Below are 21,611 nucleotides of genomic sequence, written 5' to 3'. Positions count from 1 at the left end.
ATATTTTAGCATTTTTCTTAACTAATTTAGCCATGTTTCCTAATTAAGCCACATGCTTCCAAGAAAATTTTCCCTCTCCTGCTGCACCTGGTTCCTTTTTATTTGTTCATTTACTTTCAGGTGTTTTTACAAGAAAATAAGTTTAATCTTTATTTCTTCTAATAAATTTTTAACATGGTGAATTTTGATCAAATTTTACAGAAATATAAGAAATTGAAAGCACCTTATATTTTATGATATCACAACAGCATTGAGTAAGTAAAGAAGAGTGACCTTTTTTTACTGTATTTGCAGAAATAAAGGCTAAGCATTATGTCCAACCACACTGAACACCAGGAGCCTGCAGGGCAGGGCATCATTACAGACATCAGAACCACAGGAAAAATCGAATCACCTGTTGTGTCATAGATGTCAGGAGTGTATCCAGCCCCAAGCTGAGATTCAAAGTCACTCAGGGAACCTAAGCAAAGCAACCAGGTGATTTTAATTTCACTGCCGGCAAAGCAGATTTGCTTTTCTCAGAATTCATCACTAGTATATGATACTGAAGCACCATTTTACTTTTGCCAATCCTAGATACACAGTTTCCTCTTCATTCTAAGTCAGTCAACACGTTAAACTTTCTACAAGTAGCTCAACTGAAAAACCAAAGCAAAGAAAAACAGGATCACATTTTCAGTACTGAATAATGCATCCACTTTAATTTTGGCAGCTGATGTATTTTATGAGAACTCACATTTTGTTTCCATTTTTCACAGCTTCTGTAAAAACTATTTCCTGCAAACCTTACCCATCAGGCTCTCCACAGCATTATTTTTGGCCATCAAAAAAAGCAATGTGATGTGTCAAAAAAGTAAGTATTATGTGGTATGAACTCCACATTGCATAGTGTCATCAGTTTTCAGTCCACCATGTACATTTTTAAATACATGTTGATATATTTGTTTTATGTTAGCAAGATAAAGAGGAAAGTTCCACTTCCACAGCATTGCGTGCTCAAAGCTCTCCAATCTTCCAAAACTGTTGAAAAGACAGGACAAAAATGCACAAAGCATAGAATTCTAAGAAGTGATACACCATCGATACACCATTAATTGATAATGACTTCATATGCTTTAAACTTTTTAATTGTGCAAATCAGGGAAACATCTTTCTTTATGACATTTCATTATCAATCATGTCACATATCAAATAAACATTAAGAAAAAATTAAGCCTAAGACTCACCGTTTTACTGCTGATAATGCATCTAAAAACTTAAAAATAGTTTCTGTTTTCTTACCAATTATGAGTAATGTTGGTTATAAAGTTTATTCTGAAAAGGCTTTTATGGAATGTAAAAAATAGTATTTTAAGGTTAGGTTCAGTCGTTCATGTTTAAGACATCATATTAAAGAAATAACTCTATTTCTGAAGTATAAAAATGCACAGCTATACTCTTAAAAAAGAGCTTGATATGGCCGTGTAGAAAGTGTCAGCAAGTAATGACTGAATTCTCACAAACTCATTTCTGTAACACGCATAATAATAACAAAGAGAGAGAAACAATTAGAAGAAACAACAACCCAACACCATGAACTGTGAATCACTAACTTAATGTCTATTTTAGAGGACTAGAATGTGTTACCAATAATTAAAGGTATTGTGCAATGCTATTTGCGACTTCTGTATGGAACATTTCAAATCATGATCCGAAATGACAAGTTCCCAGATGGTATGGCAGAACATATTGACCAGCCAGATGAATAGAAACTGGTTTGGAGCATGTAAGAGGAGGTTTATATGGAATAATAATCTTTATTATAAATTATTTTCAGGGAATCATGCATGAATCAGACATTGTCCATATAGGAATAGATATTATTGTCATCCTCCTTTTTGTGAACAAAATAAAAAATAACCTTGAGTAGTCCTTTGTCATAACATGACTGTGTTTTGCAATGTCTCACTCAGGTTTCTTTCATAGCCTGAATGTTTAACTCCTGAAGTTACAAAAAGACCCAACCAAACAAAAAAACCCTTCAGAATCTCAGGAACAACAGTACAATAAAGACTTGACTGTAGTGGAAACTCTTCACAAACTCTTCACTTTTTCTCTTCATAGAAAAAGTCTTACCTTACACTTACCTAAATGCATCATTGCTTCTATTATAAAATTGAATGGGAAATTATAACAGGAAAATAAAATTTTATATAAAGAGACTGATTCGGTAAAGTAAAAAAAGAATAGGGTCATAAAATGTTCAGGGATTGGAATGTAAGCTATAAAACATCTAGTCTCAACCACACCTGATATGGGCAGGGACCAGGTTGCTTGAGGCTTTTGTTCAACTGAGCTTTGAACATTGCCAGGGTTGAGGCATCCACATCTTGCCCAGTAACCTATTCCAGTGTCTTACCATCTTCAAAGTGAAAAATTTCTTCCTACTATCTGCTAAATTTCCTTTTTCAGCCCATTCTACAATCTGTATAGTTCCTGAACTAGAGCCCCTCTCTATCTTTTCAGTAGGCCCCCTTCAGATACTGGAAGGCTGCCATGAGATCTAGACACAACCTTCTCCAGGCTGAACAGCCCCAGCTTTTCCAGACTCTCTTTGCAGGGGAGATGCTCCAGTCCTCTTGTCAACTTTGTGGCCTCTTGGACTTGCTCCAGAACAGTTCCATGTCCTTAGGCTGGGGACATCAGAACTGTACACAGTACTGCCAGTGGGATTTCAGAATAGAGGGGGAGAATCACCTGCCTCGACACACTGGCCCCACTCCTTTTGATTCAGCCCAGGACACCACTGAATTTCTGGGCTGTGAGAGCACACTGCTGGCTCACGCTGAGTTTTTCTGTAGCCATCATCCCCTAGTCCTTCTCTGCAGGGTCTCTCAGTCACTTCTCTGTAGATGTGTCTGGGATTGCCATGGCTCAGGTGTAGCACCTTGCACTTTGCTCTGTTAAACTTTGTGATCTTCACACAGGCCCACCTTTTATGCCTCTCAAGGTCCCCATGGATGGCATCCCTTCAATCCAGCGTGTTGACTCCCCCTCACAGCTTGGTGCTATCAGCAAATTTCCTGAGGGCGTCAGACCAGTGTTCTTTGGAGGTGGGCAACAATGGAAAAAAATAGTTCATTACTGAAAATCTTTCCAGAAAATTATTAAGAAATATGAGTAGAGCCATTGATTAAGTACGTGACTGCTAAAAAATAAAAATAATATTCACAAATGTAGAAGCATATAGTATTTAACAGAGATTAGAATTATAAAGCATGACAGCTGAACTGAAACCTGAAAATCAACATCTCGTACACAGAATTGAAGCACAATAGCTGTGTAAAATTCAGATCTCTTGAAGTAGTCAGCCTAACCTTTTTCCCAATGAAAAGTAGAAACCTTATCAAAAAAGTTATTCAGGAATTGAACCAAGAGTAATGTCCTAACCAGATTCTTATTTTTTTTTAACAATTATTGATAATTCTTTCCTTTCTGAAATTGCAGAAATTAAGTTTTTATGGCAAAAATGAAAAGCAGGTAATAGCATTCTTGAAAATACTCAGAAGAAAGAAATCAGTAGCAAAAAAGTATTCCTTTTACAATATGAATTGAAAAGTATAAAATAAATTCCCTATGAATCAGAAGGTGTAGAAATATGAACTAAATTATTGATTTTAAATAAGAGATAATTATACCCTCAAGGAATTATTGTGGTAAAAATAACTAAAAAATAATCAATACCAGTAGTGGGGAAATATACTGATCTTTCTAGGTATTCTACAATATTTTAGTGAATTAAGACATGAATAAACCATTTACGATTCTGGAAATTTTCTTTTATGGACTCCTTCAAATTGGTACAATTTTTGCCAATTCTGTGAATATTCCAACAAGTGAGTGTATATGTATAATATATATAGACAAATAACTATACAATAAATAAATATATAATGAATAAATACAGAGACATCTACAAGCCAAATTTCTTTCTAAGAAGAATTTCAGTGTCTGGTCTAGCTAAAATGAAGAAATAGGTATCAAAGACCACAAAGACACAACCAGTCATGTTCTGTCTGCTTTGACTGGGAGTCTGTCTTGATTAAGGTTTTGATCACAGCATTGCACATCTAAGAGAGATGAGGTTACATTTTTCACTCATGCAGACTTTTGCAGACATTTTTTTGAATGCTTTCACACTTGCAAATTTTGAAGCAGAATTTAGCTCTCACAGATTAAACAGCTGAATCAAGAACACAGTGACAGATTTTAAGCACTTGACAGCATGCTACTGCTGCAGAGAAATTCTCATAAAAGCGGTCAACCTGCAAAGGCAATAACTGAAAATTCCGTAGAACAAGATGTGGCCATGAATGCTACAAAAAATTAAGATTTTTAAGATTGGGATACTAAAGCCTCAAAACAGTTCTTATTGATAAAACATAAAAATAAAACAATTGTTTTCCTCATAGTAGAATAGAGAAGTGATTTCAGTGAAATCTTTATATTGCTATATTAAGAGATAATCCAACCAGTCATAATTGTTATATACTTGATGTTAACACATTTGCAAGGTAAGTGTCACTGGACAAGGAAGCTTGGCAGATGCAACCTTTTTTTTTCAAAGTACTCCTGAGGAAACACTGTTGTAAGATGGAATTTTCTGCTTATACATTTTCAGGATCCAGTGAACCCTCTGAAGCCTTTTTGAATGCAAATATTTCTCAGGGTTTTCCCTCCCTGGACCTCTTGTGCATTCACATTCAGTTGTTAGTTGTGCAATGACACATTCATCCTGCGGTCAAATCCACCCTTTTCAGAAGGGGCTGTGTTGCTGATACCAGGACTGCTGGCACATATGTGACCTATCTGTAAGCAAAGCTATTATAATAGCCTTCCAATGCTGACAGAGTTATGAAATGCAGTAAGAACTTCATAGCTGCAGTTTTTCTTCACTTTACTCCAAGGCTTAATTAGCTAGATTTACCTACTTTTGAATTTTTGCTATTATTAATGGAGTGGAAAGTGTTTGATGGAAGACTTTTCAGAAACATTCAATTTTTACTTCAGGGAAAAAAAGCCCATGTTTTTCTACCCTAGCCAATATAAATAACTAGGAGATTGACATTTTCTTGTCACTCTTGTAACTCTTGTACACCCAGAAGATTTAACCTCTTTTAGGTTATATAAACATACAGATAGAAAAAACATATTCAACAGTTGCTAAAAGAATAAAAAGTAAAGCATAAAATACCAAAGGGAATAAAAAAATTGAGAAAGGCAGCCATCTTTTAAAGAAAAGAGATGAGTATAAAGGCTATTTAACAGAACCTCTAGCTTATATCTGTCTATCCATCTGTCTAAATATACATGTGTTTGCATATGTGCCTTTGCATGTATAGCTGAATAAGATGTGCTCCAGGAACACAGGTAAAATATTCCAACAACAGGTGGGCAGTCAGTCCACATGACCAGACCACAGTGAGTCTAAAGGACCTACTGCTCCTAAAATCTGCTGGCATCAGCTCCCCAACTCCTGACCTTCACACCCACTTAGGCTAAAGCAGAATCAAAGTGGAAACACAGACAAAACACTTGAGAAGCATGAGAGTCTGGTAAGTGGTGTGGAATAAATGAGTTAGGGGACAAGTAAAATACAGAGGGCAGGACTGGGAATAAAGCAAGCCTCAACACGCTGCGTTCTTCTAAAGGACATTTTGAAGGATGAGTGATATAGTCTCTTAATGATGATGGTTATTGATTTTGATAGTTTAGTATGTTTATTGAATAATAAAAAAAAATTCAGGCAAAAGGATTTTTATCAGGCCAGTTCCCGCTTAGGTGAAATTCTGTTTTCTCTACAGGATCAAAAAAATTTAATTCTGTTACATCAGATTAAGCACATACATATGTGTAGGGTCAGGAGTTAGGTGTTTTTCTGAAGATGATTGCAATTTTTAACCTGTGTTTATAACAACACTGGCAGCAAGGTTCAATTTTTATTTGTTTTTAAGATTCTTCAGTGATAAGTATCACTAACAGAATTGTTTTGTAATTTTGTCTGGACTATTTAAAGCATTGGAAAAGTCATTAAAATAGATATAGTATGTTCAAACAAATAATGAATTTACTTGTTTTACAGGAACACAGTGCAAGTTATTACACAGTTCAAGGAGAAACATAATAACCAAATATATAATAAACTGATGCAATGGACATAGAAATAATTATTCTTTACATCCATAGAACAAGAAATACAATCTGCAGAAAAATTCATTTATGATCCATTTGGGGAAAAGAAAGCAAGACAACAAAGGAACTATTTGAACACTGTAATGGACCTGTCATTACTTTATCAACAATTTGGACAAAATTTAGGCCATTTCCCTATTAGAAAGGTATAGTAGAACCTTATTTAGAGGAAGGAAATTAAACAAACTCGGTAGGAAACTTCCAGCTCCACTTACTTCCAATTTACAAACCCAGGTAATCTGTACCTCACATTCCGGTGCCATACCTACCTATGCAATACTTGTAATTTTGAACTTTTCATTTTTTCTTTTATTATTTTGGTCAGAAAAACACCAAAAGTATTTTTTTCTCTTTCTAAAACAACATGAGAAAACTTGAAATCTCAGTTTAATTTCACTTAATTTCACAACTATTTTCATACTTAAGCTAAAGGGTAAATAAAAATCTTTGCTATTATTAAAATGATGCATCCCCTTAAATTTTAGTGCAATAAAAGTCCTAGCTACTACAACATTAAAAATAATTATGAATAGGCTTTAGATCTTATCAGGAGCAAGTGAGTTAGATATCAAGAATTTGAGTTTTCAGTATCTATTACATTATTCAAAATGGTTTTTCGGAGGTTTTTTTTTTTATTTGTTTTGTGGTTTGGTTCATTTTCAATATGCAATAAGAGTGCTTATTTTTTTTCTTCCTAAATCAACAGCTACTTCATATCAATTTGTTCCTATTAATCAGTAATCTCCTACAAACTGAGAGTCAGAACATTTCTGATGTTTAATGTTATGTTTATCCATTCCTAGCTTGAAGGGAGACCTTAAAGAGAATGACAATGGGATTTTAAATTAAGGAATCTGAAACTAAGGGATGCTAGAGTTACTGTTCTACTTGGTCCTCTCATTCCAACACATGAAATGATACAAAATACCCATCTTTAAAAGAAAAAAAAAGTTTTAAATAAAATAATACGAATACTATTGCACATCTTGTTGCTTTTAATAATCTAAATTGATATCTTGAAGTGCAGTATCATTTTTTCCTTTTAATTTAATTAAATATTCAGATGTATATAAATTCATATACTGAATCAATCTTAATCTAGGAATCTGTTTAGAATAATTTTTCATATTCATGAGGATTTTTAAAGAGTAGAGAAAGCAGCAAATCTTTTTTAATTGTTTTTTGCCCACAAAAGCCCCCCAAAGTCTCCCAGCCTCAAAACTTTAAAGGAAAGAATATAAAATATTTTCTGTCCATTATTAGCATAAATGGATTGCAGGACCTTGTGCAGTGGTTACCAATCCACCTAAGCCTCCCCATGTTCACACTGAGTCTTCTAGAACATTACCAGATATCCTTGAATTGTTGCCATAAAGATTCAGGCAAAATTAATCAGGAAAGTTATTTTTTCAAAATATTACTAGTGTAGGAGCTGTCATGTAAATTATGGGATTATTATTGGTGTTATACATGTCAACAGCAACTAAACCCAAACAACACACCCCCTCAAAAAAAAATAATCTGCCATAATGACACATAAAACCAGACTCAGCCAAACCTCTCAAGCATCACAGAAACCGAAAAAACCCAGCACATTTCATGACCTCCCAAGGAATCTAACACATTCCATCTGCTCTCATTTAAAATTAATTTAAGGCTGTGAAATGATTAATTGAGAATTACCTATGGACTCATGGCAGTGGAACTGCAGCACTTTACAAGCAGAAAATAGAAACTGAAAATGTTTTCTCATACAATTTAAATTATTCATGGTCCATCTTTAGCCAACAATAGATCAAATCGTTCCTTCATACACATGTATTTTGTTTTTTTTTTTTAGGCAATAATGTATGGGTTGTGGGAGAAGGGGAGGAGGAAAGTGAAAAGAAAGATCAATTGTTTTTTATAAGCTGTTCCTCAGAGTGTTATTTCATTCAGGTCTCTGAGACAATATTAGTATACTAAGGGCAAATCTTTATATACATAGTTTTCTTTTGTGTCAATTTAATATACTTGACTTAAAAAATTTCCAAGTGAGCTCAGTTTAACTATCTTAGCAGTAAAATTCAGAAAAAACCCATATAATATACAAGTCTTGCTGCAGACATTTCTTACTAATTAATGTATTTTTATGACACTTTGTAATGGTAATGGACTGTATACTCCCACATACCACCTGCAGGATCTGCAGTAGTCAGAAATCTTTTCTTCTTTACAACTACAGTATTCATTCTTATATTATTTATGGGGTTTATTAACAAGGGTCTCCCTGAATTGTAGCATGAAATGTTATTCAACTAACATGATTACACCTGGCAGAAAAAAATCACTATTAACTATTTGGGTTTTTGAACTTTTCCTTTTTTCAATATCTTCTCATCAGTAATATTTGGGATGTGAAATCTTCTTATAAAAGTAGTAACAACCATGACAATTCAAGGCCAGGTTGGATGAGGACCTGAGCTCCCTGCTCTAGTGGGTGGAATGGCTTCCCATGGCAGGGGAAAGTTTGGAACTGGATGTTTTTTAAGGCCCTGTCCAACCCAAACCATTTTGTGACTGTGTGATTGCATGCTACCTTACATTCTTCTGTTCAGACTGTAAAACAGAAAATAGTGTGAAAGCAAGCCTCTCCTGAAAACTGAAATTCAGTTGTCTTTGTATGACCATACTTTCGTCTCTAAAAGGAAAGCAACAATAGGAATTTCTACTATATTGGAAATTCAGATTTAAATAGATATATCATAGACCACTGCACGGGATTGAGTTTAAAAATCATCTTGGAGTATATTAATTTCTGCAAAACCTCACTGCAATAGAGAAGGTGGCTGCTTCAAAGCTGGGTGTTACACACCAGGTTACAGTGTGTAACACTGCAAAGTCCAGCTGACCACGTGCATCATCCAGTTTTAAATCAGCAATATGTATATTCATGGTTATAACTTCATTCTTGAAATGGTATGTCAAGCAGAATCTATAAAGGAGTAACTTTGCATGAAGGAGATTGACTTCCTTACATGGACTGTAAATAAAAAAAATGCATATTTAGGACATTTTAAAGCATTCTAACTGGAAGATTAGAAAGATTGTAGGAAACCAAGCTGATGAGTGATCAATTCATATGAATATAAAGGGATAGTGTATGAACATGTCAGTAATCAACATTTATATGAGTTAATATGGTCACACATGTATTAATGGACACCTCAAATACCAGAGAAAAAAGAAGTTTTAGATGCATTTAATGCATCAGTTATGGACTGGAAATATAAACATCCAGTTGTCATTCACAGAGGCAGCAATGGGACAAGAAGTCTGTCACACATTTCTGTCAGATGAAGATAAGTAAATAAGCCACAGTGATGGAGATAAGCAGCTTTGATTTCTGGAGGGCTTTCTTCAGTACAAAAAAAGGTATTGAGAAGCAGTTTGTTGAAAGATAAAGCATAATTAGATAAAAAAGCAGAAAAAGAAGCCAAGCTTGATGCAATTTATAGCTTAACTGAATTCTGAAACGTTTCAAATGAAAGATCTTATTTCACAAGTGATGAGCACTTCTGTACTGAATAATACTTCCCCTTATTTAGACAACATTTTGATTAACTTGTTTTCATAACATGAGCAAAAATTAGGATTGCTAATTACTCTGAATTAACAAAAGCAATTAATGTATCCATAATATACAATAATTCAGGGAAGATTGTTGAAATTTTTTTAATTTGAATGTTGGACTTAAGAAGACTAGGTGCACATTTTCCATTTTCTGACACCTTGCATAAGTATATGATGGTAAGCCTATAATAATAATGTTTCCTAATAATTAATTATGGTAATAATTTTATCAAGTTCTACCCTCAGTTAGTTCACTGATGAAGAACTCTTTAACCTTGCTGCTGCAGGATCAGGGATTGGAAATGTTTGCATTCAGGTGAGTCCATAAACCATAAATCTTAATGAAACTAATGAGGATTAGATATCTAAGTACCTTCTGTGAGGTGTTGTAAAGATTCAGATCATGTCTACTTTGAGAAAAGGAGTATGGTAGAAAACTTGGAGTTACAATACAGAGTACTAGGCAGATGTGTTGGCTCATTTATTTGAACTATCGTGGTAGTGAATAAAAATTAGCAAGTTCATCCTGCACTCTGTAGGGTAAAGAAAGGAAAACTTTGAAAAGAAGCAAAAAAAAAAAAAAAAAAAAAACCCAAAAAAAAAGTGAAACAATGTATTTTGTGAGACTAAATAGTCCTGCTTCTTCTGAGGAAGAAGTGAGAGTTGACTGCTCATCCTGTCATTCATCCCTCCTAGAAAGTGTTCTAGAAAGTGAGGGTAGCCTACCCTTCCATTGCTGACAAGCAATACTTTATGTAGAAGACAAATCAGCACCTTGATTAGCAGAGAAAAAAAAATGTGTGACACTGTGTCACACATAGCTCATTATCTGAAAAAAATATACTTAAGGAAACTGAAAAAACTACCCAATGTGACTTTAAAAAAAAAAAAAAAGCAATGATGTAACAAAACAGATGCAGAGCTGTTTATTTAAATTAGCAGTTGTAATTATTTCACACATTAAAGCCTTTAGTTTGAGATAATATTACTATGACAGTTAGGCCTAAACTCATTAGAGTGTATTCAATTTAATTTAAAAGATAAAAGTATGAAGTAGAACATATTTGCTGCCAATACTTTAAGGAAATCAGACTAGTGAACTAGCAAAAGTCACTGGGTATGCAGACAGAGCAGTCTGTTGAACTACTAAACCACTCCTGACAGCATCTGCTCCTTCTCCAGGTGCAGAGAGAACATTTTATTTATTCTAAGTTTTCTGAGTAGATCAATTCATTGACTAGTTCTCTCAAACTTGAGGAACCAAATCAGAAAGAAAAAGAAGGTAATTTGTAGATTATTCATGCAGACCAAGAGAGCAAAAATGATAAATACTGGTACTAAAACCTTAGGATAAAGTAACCAAAACTGTTATCTGATCCTCCATTAATAATCTAAACGTACAATCAGAAAAACTGAAAACAGCTGCATTTCTACCAAGTTCTTTAATCCTAAAAGACAATAATCTCATCCTGAAATATATTTTCCTTTGCATACTTCAAGAACTTGTTATGCACTTTCTCTCTAGTTTTTTCTTAACTTAGAAAATAGATTTTTCCTCCCCTGTACAAAAGGGTTGTTGCTTTTAAGTAATACTGAAAACTTGTGAATGATATTGATGCCATTTCTTCACTGAAGGCCCTGGCAAAGATCCCAATGAATAACAGTGATAGGGAAAGATTGATTTCAAGTTTCTAAGTAATTTATTGAAACATGAATCTGCTGATGCAAAAATGTCATATAAATTTTTAAATGCAGTATTGGGAAAGGAAGAAAAGTTCCATATTCCAGAAAAAGACATAAATTTCACAGGAAAAAAAGAAAAAAAAAAAAAAACAAAAACCATGGAGTTGGAATGAGGATCAAACCAGGATGAATAGTCTCATTCTTTGAAAGGTGGCAAAATACCCAAGCCAAATGGAACTTTAATCTGAAGTGAGCAGGAAAAAAAATAGGCCACTCTTAGAAGTATATCCAAAAACTTGTTGAAAGCTGGAAAAATAATGTTAGCACAGAAAGTTAAATGCTGTCACAGTTTGTATAAAGTGATTTAACATGGCTCTAGTAAAATAGTCTCAGATGACTAATAACCTTCACTGCAGTACACTGAATACAAACTTGGATCTGGTACAACCTGAAAGCACCAAGAGAGCTTTGACATTAATTAAGGGTGTTTAGAGTTGATCTTTAATGAAGAAGTTTACAAAAACGAGGAGGTAGAAGAGGTTATTTTATTTAAATACCAAATAGAACTGGCACGATAAAAGCTATGAATATCCCTTAGAGTATCTTCCTTTTAGAGAAAGTTTTGGTATGATAAAACCCCAAGGACCCATAAATAATGTTGATTTGTGAGAGTCGGTACAAGAGAAATACAGTGTGCCTGAGAAGGTAAGAAACTGCAAATATTGAGAATGCTATGATAAGGAGTAGTTGGAAATGAATAAACTTGTAATGAAAATATAGGTAATGAATAGTGTACTGATTCAGGAGTTTGTGCTAGTAGAGTCCAATTTGGTTGTTTTCCCTTTTTCCAGAGCACGCTGAGTGCAATCAAGAGTCTAGTTAAAAGCAATGTGCGTGTGCAGCATGTGCTTCTTTGTTAACAAAGACTTTTTTCTGTACAAAACAGTGGATTATACCAGTGCAATGACAAGGGTACTTAACATTGCAAGGTATTCAGGTTTGAATACTATTGGTGTTTACATTGTAACGCTGAAAATCAAAATAAATTTGATATATACATGGCAACATACATGATCACAGCAATGATATTATGCTTTATCTATTTCCATTATATTGATATTGTATATTTCATTGCACTCTATGTTTGATACAGCTTCATTTTTACTGTTGTGGTAGCTGTCATTTTTTCTGCCTTCTTAAAATGAGATATTTCAATTATGACATGTATTCTTGAACACCACTGGTAGACTTTGTTATTTTTTTTTCCCCAGCTACTTATATTGTAACTTGAATCAGAAATGGTCAGCCTCCCACTGTCCACATCTGGTTTCAATTCACAAGCAGTTGGTGTAAGTCATGCATCATCAGCATTTTGCTTGCTTGCCATTCTGTATCATCTGGGAAGCCATTATATCAAGTAATAGAGGCAGAAAATAGGTACACTCACTCTTTAAATTTTCAGCAGGGTTTCTGCTTTTTGTAACTTCTGCAAATTGCACCATTAAATTGCATATGTTGGCCTGTTGGGTGCCCCTAATTAAATAAATAAGGAAAAGAGCATAAAAACTTAAAGAACTGACTATCTTACTAAAACTTCCAGTGAAGAAAATGAGCTTCCCAACCCTTTTTTTTAATCTCTGTTCAAAAACTGGTAAGCTATGCACAGTTTATCATGCCAATTATATTTAGTGACACAAGGCCACACTGCGTATAACAAACACACAAATTCCATTTAGTTCATATAGAATCTTTTCCAAACATGTGAGTTCAAATGTAACACAGTAATTTCAAGTAATTGTTGAAGAGAGAAGGTAAATTTCCTCAGGAGAAGAAAAAAAATATAACTAATAATAAAATGAGTGAAATTAGAACAGCATTTACCTAGTTTCAGCCAGCATATAGTTTATGTTCTTCTTGCTAGAGACACAGTGCTGTGTTTTGAATTTTGTAAGAGAATAATGTTGACATTACACTGATGTTTTAGTTGATCTTAAATAGTGCTTAATCTAAATCAAGGGGCTTTAAGCTCCCTGTGTTCTCCCAGAAAACAGCTGCACAAGAAGCCAGGAGGGAGCATGGTTGGGACAGCTGACCTGAACTGGCCAAAGGGAAATTCCGTTCCATAGAGCATCCTGCTCAGTGAATAAACGGGGACAGTTGTGGGTGATGGGCCAGTCGCTGCCTGGGGGCAGAGTGGGCATCAGCCAGCATGGGGTGAACAACTGTGTTGAGCATCACTTACTGGGTTTTGTTCCTCCATCTCCCTCTCTTTTTCATTACAATGATGTTAATATTTTTATTTTATTATTGTTGTTATAATTTTACTTTTTTTCTCCCCAATTATTATACTGTCTTTCTCTCAAGCAATATGTTTGACCTTTTTCTGATTTTGTTTCTCATCCCTGTGAAGGGGCTGGGGAGTGAGTGGATGAGTGGATGAGTGGATGAGTGAATGAGTGAGTGAGTGAGTGATGATTTGTTGTCAATTAAATTATTATAATTATGGATTTGCTTATGTATCTCCTTTAAAAGTTTATTTTTCAATATATCTAGATTGCTCAAAACTTATGAAGAAACAACACAAATTTAAACTCTGTAGGAAAAAACATTGTACGTTGAACAACATGCGGATACAAAATCATATACAGTATATTTGCTTTTATTTGAACAGGTGCCAAGGAATACTGGAACCTGTGTATATTTTCCTTCTTTTTCTAAGGCCAGAGAGAATTGGCCTCTAAAATACAATAGTAGAGAGGTACTTATTTGGCTCATATGTACATATTTGCTGAAGTAAAGTTCAGTAGGTAACAGTGATCCATTTGGAGTGCTGGGGCAGATGGGGGAAAGTGGCATGAAAGACAGAGCCATCAGCACTGAACCATGCTGCTTTATGGTCAGCAAAATTTGAGCTCTGATAACTTTTTTACAGCACTACAGCAAATTCCTGGAGACTGTCCATAGAGAAATTGGAAATTAGAAGCTTGAATGTGATGGGAATCAGTATTCAAATTGCCAATATTTTGTTATTTATTCCTGTTTTAAGTCAGGAAAAAAAGATTTTTTTTCTCAATATGAAATCTGAAAAAATTTTTGAGTGAAATGTCATGAAATTCACAGTTGCTCTGGTTCCTTAATTTGAAGAAAGCCAATCCTCTGTGTAGATTTTGCAGTGCTTTATTCTGTCTGAGTTGACTGAAAATTCTATGTAGAAGGCAAAGCTGTGGCCTTAAAGGCGAGCTAATTTTCTCACTGAAGGCTTTGCCCACTCACATCTCTTGGGTGGGCAAATAACATCTGCTTGGCCTCAATGAAGACTTCTCAAATAGTAGAAAGAAATGCATATTTTATAAAAACAAGCATCTATATATTTCTGTATATCTATCCTTAAATAAACAAAGAACACCTCAGAAGAAAGTATTGCTTACCATTGTCAACTAAAATTCAACTGACTAGTTTAAGGCTGATAGAAATATAAATTTAGGCAAAATTAGAGGTGTGACTAGAAGGATCTCCCAGACATGTTCTATTTGTGCACATAATGAAAACAAACTTATATAAATTGCCAGTTCCCTTTTCTTTTCCCATACTTACCTTGAAGGTCAATTATGCAAATTATTTGTAAGGTTTTAATACATCTTCTTGCTTTTTTTTTTTTTTTTTTTCTCTCCCTAGGACATTTAGTTTCTATTTAAAATGTATTGACTCCTATTTTCTACCACCTATTTAAAAAGCTTCACCCCCGGAAAAATAAAAAACAACCCAACCCAACAAAACTATGTCCACCAAACCCTAACCAATCTAAAATTCTGCAAATTAAAGCACCTTTAACACAATGAACCATAAATCTCTGTGTGCTTAAGTATGGCTGAGAGTCTTAAATATGATACTAGGCATGCTTAGGCCATGGCATTAGAAGCCCTCAGGTCCTAACATTCAAGTAAAATTAATTGTCTGTGCTATCAATAAAAACTGTGTATCGCAATTCTTGGTTTTTCTTGCACGTTTTGTGATAAATTTTTTCTAGTTTATTAAACACTTTTATCATAACTTTCTGAAGGCACCACAATATATACTGGCTATTAATAATACATTAGTTACAATATTGTCATTTTTTTCATGTATTGTTTTTGAGACTCTTAATATATGTCCTCTTCAGTTTAACTCTTTTGGTGTTGGGTTGATAATAAGATCAAATAAATGTACAATTTTACATAATTAAAAATGCTTTCTAAATGTTAATTCTGTTTGGATGGATTTTGTGGTTAGGTTTTTTTTTTCAAGACTACTTTTTATGAGGTCATTTACAGACATAATCATGAGTAAATGTGACTTCTTTTATAGCTAAGGCAAATGAAGCATGTCTTCAATTAGAAACTTTTGAAAATGTACTGTGGTAGCCTACTGAGAATGGAATTGCTTTTCTTCACAGCTTCACACCCACTCCTCTTTAGAAGATCATGGCTGTAGATAAGTGCTGCAAGTGCAATATCCTTCTCTTCAAGTATTTTCAGCTACTGGGTGCTTCAAATTGCCGATCTTAAGTGTAGTTTGGGATATTTCATAAACACATATGTGCTGGCTTGACTTTAGATATTCAAATTACTTTTCCTAAGTTTTCCTGTAAAGTGTAATTAAGTAAATATAACTGTTTATGTAGACATAACTGTATCAATTTGCACTCCATATATAGGAAGAGGTACATTTTCAAAACATTTGCTATGATCCAGCAGGAATTCCCTCTGCAAGGTGGACAGCATAGCTGCTCCCAGTGTGTCACGGTCCAGCAATCTTTAGCTCTTTTTCTTTATGCCTTTATGTAAATTATTTCAATTTCCAGTTTGATGTATATTATTCATAGCAATAAAATGAATGTATTTCCAAACCAGAAAGATTAATTATTAGTGAAAGGTGTTTAAAAAGAAAAACTAAAAGAGACTTTAACAATACAGTGTTTTATGTTCCTATGACAGGCTTGTACTTGCAGTTGGAATCATTAAGACACAGTAAGACATACTGAGATAAATTTAGTGTCAAGAAAAAAATTACAATTAAGATCCAAAACCCCACTGATACTCTCATAGAAGAATTACATAGGCAAGCTTTCAAAATTGTTTATGAATAATCATTGTTTAAGTTTGTATAGAGTTATTTTTTTAAGTTCCAAATCAGGCAATTGTACGTATAATTCCCCTGTATTTTCTCACTTTTGATTATTAGGTTTCTAATTTCTTGATTTTTACCATTAAACAGGAATCCTATTAAAGACATAAGGTGCTCAAACACTCCAGAAAACCATTCTGATCACCACTTCATAGTCTGGCTTAATCCTAACATATGTAGGATGATCTTTGAGCCTATTTTTGTGCTTAGTAGACCTCAATAAAGATACAGGAAAAAACCTATTGTCTGAACCCTCATCCTTCTTGAGCTATCTGTGTTAACTTCATTTAATCCATTCAATAGCTGTGATTTTCCTAATTAATTCTAGGAAATTAAATTATTCAAAGTTTGATTCTTTTGAGAGCCAGAGTTTCAGGTGTCTTTCAGGCGATGCTCATGTCTTAGCTTGATGATAATAAGATCTTTTTGGATGGGTCTTTTGGTCCGTAGGGGCTATTACAAACACTGAGCTTGATTCATAATGTTCACTCTGCTCCTATTTGCGTTGATGACAATAAGGTTATAATGAGAAACAAAGGACTAGATAGAAACGTTTCTAAATATTTCTTAGGAGAAATACTAATACCAATACTACCAGGTATTTAAAAATACAAAAAGAACCAAAGCTACTCTCCCTATTTAAATTGTATTGACTCCTATTTTCAAAACACCCAAGGATCCAAGACATGTTGATTTTCTTCAGTCTTTAGTAGGATTTTAATAAAGTCTTTGAAAAATATGAAGAGTTCTTGCTGAATTTCATCTGGAAAAAGTTCACTGGCTTTAAGTGCACTTTTTACAACTAATTAGTTATTAAAATATTGGTTTATTGGTTGGGTTTTTTTTATTTTATGAAACATTTATGAAGCATATCTATCTTTCTCCAAAGGTACATACTGGGTTTTAGAAATATTGTTACAGATGCTGTGGCAAAATGCTGAAAACATTGAAAGGAATGTGAACTTCAGTCATAGAAATGCATTAATGCCTCAGGTTTTAATTTACTAAGAATCAAAAAGAATTTAAAAAACACCTCTTAAATGTGAAAGACTGGAGTTGGAATTTCATTGCACATTATGAGGAAATCCAGATGCTTGAGCTAGACTTGGACGCCACAAGACATTCACTGCTGATCAGGAGCCCTTGTGGAGGGAGGAAGCTGCATCACCCCAGGCTTCTCCTTCCTTTGAAGGATTATGCAAATACTTCCCTGGTTTCTGCAGGAGGAAGCTGTGTGCAGCAGATCCACAATAATTAGAGTTTTCTGTTTCGAGTTTCCTTTAAAAAAGGCTTTTCAATACTACAGGAATATGGAAGAAGCATCTAAGCTTTTAGGTTTGCACTAGTTGTTTGACTGACATTTTGAGAAGAAACTTTGCCAAATTAGAATGAGAAAAGAAAAAAGAATTCAGGGTGATGGAGGGTGGGAAATTGGAGTATTCTGTCTCTTGAAGAGAACCCCACCACCGTCAAATTGTGTAATTATTTATGAAAAAGCCAAAGGTTTTTTTTTCTTTTGTTTTTTCAATTTCATAAAGGCAAAAAACCAACATTTGCCTGAAAAAAATGACAGAAAGGGAAGAAGCAATTATATTGTAGCAAAGTTAAAAAATATGTCATTGTAAAGTTTATCATATCAGCAAAGTATAAACTAGTCTTTAAAAGTTATGCTGAAAGGAACATTCTAATATGAGCATGAGACTGATAAGTTTGATGATATTTGTGTTCCCTTGCTAATAGAATTATAGTATACAATGCACAACATTCGCCTCAGGGGGAAGAGCTTAATATAAAATGCATATGTAAATCACATAAGAAAATTGTCAGAATAGCTTTACATGAAAATTAAATCACATTTGTTATATTAGGACAGACACAATGTCATTTACCATATGTCTTGCCTTGTGAAATTCAGTCACAGTATTTGGCAAAGCTGAACAGTTCAGGAGCTGCGTAATTAATACTTGCCTCAGTGCCTGCTTGCAGGCATAGTTTGGGGAAATTTTAACATATATTCTCTATATATTCTACTCATTTCTGTAGTGTGCTACCAAGCTATATTAAGAATTATATAAACATACATTATAGAAGCACATACTATAAATATATATCACTCTTAAAAGCCTGGGTTTTACTAAATAAAGCTCCCCAGTAGTTAAGTATTTATTAAAGTTTAATTTGGAATATTTTTTCTTAACTAGAAACCAGACTATACATCTGTCATTTCCTTGTCACAAAACACAAGGGAGAAGATAGTATAGAAAATGAGGACTGGAGAAAATAGAAGTGGTTAAATGGAGAAAATAACAAGATAAGGGATCCAGAAATAAATGGAGAAAATCCAGGGAAATCACTTTGAATAAAAATCAGATCAAAATAGCAAGCTAGACTGGAAGATGCATTAAAGTGAAATGAGAAAATTATCTTTTCATTAGCCATGTACAGTCCTCACTTTTGTCTTCACCTCAGGTATACTTAAGTGTCATGGTGCAATATGTTCTTTTGCTAATAAACTCAATAGTTCTCACTCATTCAAGCAAATAACAGAACAATGGCAAAAGTTCTCTCCTTACGCTGGCATTTTTTTCAGATGTATTTGCAAAAAGCTGCTTTTTGTACATGCTTAGGTATACTTGGAAACTCTTAGCTTAACACCTTCGAGAACAAAGAATAAAGAACTTGTGTATTGCCCTGCAAAATCTTTCATGCATGAGATAAATTCAGCATCAAGAGAAATACATGAGAATACATTAGTGCACTCAATCAATTTCTTTGAGTTGTGCTCCGGGGAGCTTTTTTTTAAAGTGGTGTGCAGGAGGTCCTGAGTACTTACTGACATTTTGCTGAGGTATATTGTTAATAAATAATTTGATTTGTGCACACATGTCCCTTACATGGCTTTAAAGATTTATGGTGTAATGGCTGATTTAACTTAGCAGGTGAATTGGAACAGGGTGACATGGGACCATTGCAGCTAAGTACAAGATGGCAAATTTATCACTGTGCAAGCTGTGTCTTAAAGGCTAAACCTCTAAAGCCACAACATTGTCTAATTTTAGGGTACTTTAACAGGTTAATTTTCAGTTTCCTTATGGTTTAGCTAGGATAGAGAATTCTAAACAAGAAAAGCGAGCAAAAAGCTCCATTAAAGATTGATGTAGGGACAGAATTTATCAGTGAAACTGGAGGATGCAGCTAACCTCATCAAATCCACCCGAAGGAGTGGTTTTGCCCTCTTCCTTGTCTTTCCCTGTGTCAGCACTGACATTTGTCTGACCCTCATCAGAGATCTTGTTGAGGAGCTAAACTGGTGTAGAACAGCTCAGTTTTCTGGATGAGCTCTGTGCCCTGACCCAGCTCCCTGGGCCCAGACAGATGTCAGTGCGTGTGAGGGAAGCTGGGGGAGCAGAGGAGTGGAGCAAAGCAGATTGATGCTGGATCAGCACAGGGCTGTGTCACACCATGGCCATCCAGCAGAGGAGTCAGTGTCTCTCTCGTTCACACTGTTACAGGAAGGTGAGCTCCTTAATTCAAATCCAAAGCATAGCTGTTCAAAGGTAGGATGTCCCCTCTCCCATCTCAGATTTAAACAGCTTCAAAAAATCATAGTCCTGTTTGCTTCAGCTTCCATTGCTGGCCTTGTCCTGTTCACTTATGTGCCAAACACATTTGCATTGGTTCTTATTCCTTAAACCAAAATCCACTTGAACTAGATTAGCTAACAGGAATGACAGCAAAAGCTGTTACAAAAACGCATTTATTGGAGCCACCCTCCCCCTTTTTTTTTTCTTTGGTGATTTCATTCAAGAGACTGAACTATTAAAAAATTATTATTTCTTGTAAGGATGATTTGCTGAGTCATTTACTGAGTCATTTGCTGATTTGCCTCAAGACATGGTTTAATTTGCTTTTCTTTTATTCAATTTTTTTTTCCCTTCTATTATCCTTATTTCTGGGAATCATTAGGATTTGGTTATTAGTGAAGCTAATAAAGCACCTATCTTTATTCCAGAGAGACAATTCTGTCAAATGAGTGATCTAACAGCTGATGAAGTGAGGATGCCAGAATAAGTAAATGCTTTACCCCCTACCTGGAAAACTTCCTCTATCATAAAGTAGATTTCTGCAGTTATGAGGGAACGTGTCAATGACCAAAAATATTTTCTGATGATTATTTTTTAGCTGTGAACTCAATTTCTCTCCTTAGTATCTCACTACTTATGAACAACAGATTGACTCAAGGCCTAAGATGTGAAATAATATGAGAAAAAGTCTTATTCATTATATCTACACAATGAAGAAAATAGTCTGACTTTCATTTTATTTACTCATTTTCCTCGTGTTAAAGTCAAGCAGAAACAGTTTTCTGCATTATGCTTTAATGGCTACCTTTTTAATTTTTGACCATAATGGTCTGTAGACAGAGGAGTATGGAGAAAAACAATCTTGATTTTTCCCACTGTGATCATATAAATTATACAACTTTACAGGTTTTTAAAACAGCACATTTCTGATGAAGGCAGACCCCAGTAATATTTACCTATCAACCATACCATTAAACATGCCATCAAGACTGCTCTGATGCCTTCCCTTACATCAATATGTTTGACTGTGTGTGACTCTGAAAAGGGACATGAAGCACAAATATAAACAGGGCAGAAAATAAACAATCAGCAATTCAAAGACTTCGCAAGCACTTTGAAATTTAAATCTTTGCTAGAGCTGTGCTTGTCAATGGAATAATGGTGAAATAACTGGGTGCTGCTTGCACAAGCAGCAGTCAACAGCAAAGATTAAATGAGATGATAATCTACAATATTCTCTATATTCTTTTCATCTTTCCACTACTCAGACAATAATTCATCAATTAAATCAGAATATGTACAAGTTTAGTTGGCAAACACCTAAGAAGGCTTTAATTT

The sequence above is a fragment of the Ammospiza caudacuta genome, chromosome 3 (assembly GCF_027887145.1).
Source record: "Ammospiza caudacuta isolate bAmmCau1 chromosome 3, bAmmCau1.pri, whole genome shotgun sequence".
Taxonomy (NCBI): Eukaryota; Metazoa; Chordata; class Aves; order Passeriformes; family Passerellidae; genus Ammospiza; species Ammospiza caudacuta.
This window is presented reverse-complemented; position numbering follows the sequence as displayed.